Source organism: Arachis stenosperma, chromosome 4 (assembly GCF_014773155.1).
Source record: "Arachis stenosperma cultivar V10309 chromosome 4, arast.V10309.gnm1.PFL2, whole genome shotgun sequence".
Classification (NCBI taxonomy): Eukaryota; Viridiplantae; Streptophyta; class Magnoliopsida; order Fabales; family Fabaceae; genus Arachis; species Arachis stenosperma.
In genome coordinates, this window is record NC_080380.1 from 133143287 (window position 1) to 133147933 (window position 4647).

General features: G+C 39.8%; 1 non-coding gene across 1 annotated transcript; it reads left to right on the plus strand.

Moving 5' to 3' along the window:
* The first annotated feature begins 1752 nt into the window (after positions 1-1752).
* LOC130978060 (small nucleolar RNA R71) lies at positions 1753-1860 on the plus strand. The gene has a single exon (XR_009085724.1). It is a non-coding gene; the product is annotated as a small nucleolar RNA R71 (small nucleolar RNA).
* The last annotated feature ends 2787 nt before the right edge of the window (positions 1861-4647 follow it).

The window sequence follows — 4647 nt, forward strand, 5'->3', positions numbered from 1 at the left end:
ATTGGGTTGCCTCCCAACAAGCGCTTCTTTAATGTCATTAGCTTGACAGAGGACTCTCATGGAGCCTCAGGAATGCTCAGAACCGTGTGGGAACCTCCAACACCAAACTTAGAGTTTGAATGTGGGGGTTCAACACCAAACTTAGAGTTTGGCTGTGGCCTCCCAACACCAAACTTAGAGTTTGACTGTGGGGGCTCTGCTTGGCTCTGTTTTGAGAGAAGCTCTTCATACTTCCTCTTCATGATGATAGAGGGATGTCCTTGGGCCTTAAACACCAAGGACTCTTCATTCACTTGAATGATTAATTCTCCTCTATCAACATCAATCACAGCCTTTGCTGTGGCTAGGAAGGGTCTGCCAAGGATGATGGATTCATCCATGCACTTCCCAGTCTCTAGGACTATGAAGTCAGTAGGGATGTAATGGTCTTCAATCTTTACCAAACATTCTCTACAAGTCCATGAGCTTGTTTTCTTGAATTGTCTGCCATCTCCAATGAGATTCTTGCAGCTTGCACCTCAAAGATCCCTAATTTCTTCATTACAGAGAGGGGCATGAGGTTCACACTTGACCCTAAGTCACACAAGGCCTTCTTGAAGGTCATGGTGCCTATGGTACAAGGTATAGAAAACTTCCCAGGATCCTGCCTCTTTTGAGGCAGTTTCTGCCTAGACAAGTCATCCAGTTCTTTGGTGAGCAAAGGTGGTTCATCCTCCCAAGTCTCATTTCCAAATAACTTGTCATTCAGTTTCATGATTGCTCCAAGGTATTTAGCAACTTGCTCTTCAGTGACATACTCATCCTCTTCAGAGGAAGAATACTCATCAGAGCTCATGAATGGCAGAAGTAAGTCCAATGGAATCTCTATGGTCTCAATTTGAGCTTCAGATTCCCATTGTTCCTCATTGGGGAACTCATTGGAGGTTAGTGCACGCCCATGAGGTCTTCCTCAGTGGCGTCCACCTCCTCTCTTTCCTCCCAGAATTCGGCCATGTTAATGGCTTTGCACTCTCCTTTTGGATTTTCTTCTGTATTACTTGGGAGAGTGCTAGGAGGGAGTTCAGTAACTTTCTTGCTCAGCTGACCCACTTGTCCTTCCAAATTTCTGATGGAGGACCTTGTTTCATTCATGAAACTTTGAGTGGTTTTTATTAGATCAGAGACCATTGTTGCTAAGTCAGAAGTATTCTGCTTAGAACTCTCTGTCTGTTGCTGAGAAGATGATGGAAAAGGCTTGCCATTGCTAAACCTGTTTCTTCCACCATTATTGTTGTTGAAACCTTGTTGGGGTCTCTCTTGATTCTTCCATGAGAAATTGGGGTGATTTCTCCATGAAGAATTGTAGGTGTTTCCATAGGGTTCTCCTAGGTAATTCACCTCTTCCATGGAAGGGTTCTCAGGATCATAAGCTTCTTCCTCAGATGAAGCATCCTTAGTACTGCTTGGTGCATTTTGCATTCCAGACAGACTTTGAGAAATCAAATTGACTTGTTGAGTCAATATTTTGTTCTGAGCCAATATGGCATTCAGAGTGTCAATCTCAAGAACTCCTTTCTTCTGATTAGTCCCATTGTTCACAGGATTCCTTTCAGAAGTGTACATGAATTGGTTATTTGCAACCATTTCAATCAGTTCCTGAGCTTCTGCAGGCGTCTTCTTCAGATGAAGAGATCCTCCAGCAGAGCTATCCAAGGACATCTTGGATAGTTCAGAGAGACCATCATAGAAAATACCTATGATGCTCCATTCAGAAAGCATGTCTGAAGGACATCTTCTGATTAATTGTTTGTATCTTTCCCAAGCTTCATAGAGGGATTCTCCATCCTTCTGTCTGAAGGTTTGGACTTCCACTCTAAGCTTACTCCATCTTTGTGGTGGAAAGAACTTTGCCAAGAAGGCATTGACTAGCTTTTCCCAAGAGTCCAGGCTTTCTTTAGGTTGAGAATCCAACCATATTCTAGCTCTGTCTCTTACAGCAAAAGGGAATAGCATCAGTCTATAGACCTCAGGGTTAACCCCATTAGTCTTGACTGTGTCACAGATTTGCAAGAATTCAGCTAAGAACTGATGAGGATCTTCCATTGGAAGTCCATGGAACTTGCAATTCTGTTGCATTAGAGAAACTAATTGAGGCTTAAGCTCAAAGTTGTTTGCTCCAATGGCAGGGATAGAGATGCTTCTCCCATAGAAATCAGGAGTAGGTGCAGTAAAGTCACCCAGCACCTTCCTTGCATTGTTGGCATTGTTGTTGTTTTCGGCTGCCATGGGTTCTTCTTCCTTGAAGAATTCGGTCAGGTCCTCAAAAGAGAGTTTTGCCTTGGCTTCTCTTAGCTTTCTTCAAGGTTCTCTCGGGTTCAGGGTCAGCTTCAACAAGAATGCCTTTGTCTTTGCTCCTGCTCATATGAAAGAGAAGAGAAAAAGAGAATGTGGAATCCTCTATGTCACAGTATAGAGATTCTTTGAAGTGTCAGAGGAAAAGAGAAATAGTAAGAAGAAGGAGAAGGAGAATTCGAACTTTAATTAGGTAAGGTTCGAATTGTGCATTTAGAAGGAGTGGTACTCCATAAATAGAAGGATGTGGGAAGGAGGGAAGAGAATTTTCGAAAATTCAATCAAAAGATTTTGAAAACATTTTGAAAATTTGATTGATAGTTTTCGAAAATTGAAAGTGGAAGAGAAATCAAGTGATTTTTGAAAAAGATTTTGAAATTAGAAATTAAAAAGATTTGATTGAAAACTATTTTGAAAAAGATGTGATTGAGAAGAATTGATTGAGAAGTTATGGTTTTAAAAAGATATGATTGAGAAGATATGATTTGAAAACTATTTTAAAAGATATGATTTGAAAACTATTTGAAAAGATATGATTTTAAAAACTAATGACTTGCCTAACAAGAAAAGATATGATTCAAACATAAAACCTTCCTTAATAGAAAAGGCAAAAAATGTTCAATCAAATCATTAATTGTTAAGTATCTTTGAAAAAGGAAAGAAATTGATTTTGAAAACATTTGATTGAAAAGATATGATTTGAAAAAGATTTGGTTTTGAAAAACTTTGAAAACTTGAAAAAAAATTGATTTGAAAACAAAATCTTCCCCCTAGCACCATCCTGGCGTTAAACGCCCAGAATGGTATACATTCTGGCGTTTAACGCCCAAAATGCTACCTCTTTGGGCGTTAAACGCCCAACCAGGTGCCCTGGCTGGCGTTTAAACGCCAGTCTGCCTTCTTCATTGGGCATTTTTGAATGCTCAGCTTTTTCTGTATAATTCCTCTGTAGTGTGTTCTGTATCTTCAATCCCTTGTATCATTGACTTGAAAATACACAAATTAAAAATATTTTTGGATTTTTAATAATTAAAATGCAACAAGAATCAAATAACAATGCATACAAGACACCAAACTTAGCAGTTTGTATACTACTGACACTAATGAACTGAAAATGCATATGAGACACACAAAATACTCAAGTCAATAGAATTCAAATATTAGAACAAGAAATATATGCATGGATTCGAAAAATGTAACAAAAACATGCATTTGACACCAAACTTAAGATGAGACTCTAGACTCAAACAAGAAATATTTTTGGTTTTTTTTTATTTTGTAAATTTTTTTTTTGTATTTTTCGAAAATTAAGTGGAAAAAGAAGGTATCAAAATTCTTAATGAGAATTCCAGGAATCAGTGCAATGCTAGTCTAAGACTCCGGTCCAGGAATTAGACATGGCTTCACAGCCAGCCAAGCTTCCAAAGAAAGCTTCGGTCCAAAACACTAGACATGACCAAAGGTCAGCCAAGCCTTAGCAAATCACTGCTCCAGAAGCAAGATTGATACGAAATCAACAAGCTCTTGTGGTGATAAGTTGAAACCTCGGTCCAATCAGATTAGACATGGCTTCTCAGCCAGCCAGATTTCAACAAATCATCATGAAACTCTAGAATTCATCTTCAAGAATTTCGAAAAAAAAATACCTAATCTAAGCAACAAGATGAACCGTCAGTTGTCCAGCCTGAACAATCCCGGGCAATAACACCAAAATTTGATGTTGTTGCCGGATCTTGGCACTGATGTTACCAAAGGCTTGCTCAAAACTAGAACAATCCCCGGCAACGGCGCCAAAAACTTGGTCGGGCGAAATTGTGAACTATACTTTTTCACAACTCTCATAATCCCTGGTACTGGCTCCAAGAACTTGGTGCGCTTAATACCATGGCATTACACAACTTCGCACAACTAACCAGCAAGTGCACTGGGTCGTCCAAGTAATAAACCTTACGTGAGTAAGGGTCGATCCCACGGAGATTGTTAGTATTGAAGCAAGCTATGGTCATCTTGTAAATCTTAGTCAGGCAAACTCAGATATGTATGGTGATGAACGAAAATAACATAGAAGATAAAGATAGTGATACTTATGTAATTCATTGGTAGGAACTTCAGATAAGCGCATGAAGATGCCTTCCTTCCGTCTCTCTGCTTTCCTACTGTCTTCATCCAACCCTTCTTACTCCTTTCCATGGCAAGCTCGTATAGGGTCTCACTGTTGTCAGCAGCTACCTCCCATCCTCGCAGTGAAAGCTAATGCTCAATACTCTGTCACAGTACGGCCAATCACCGGTTCGGTTCCCTCCCCTACCGGAATAG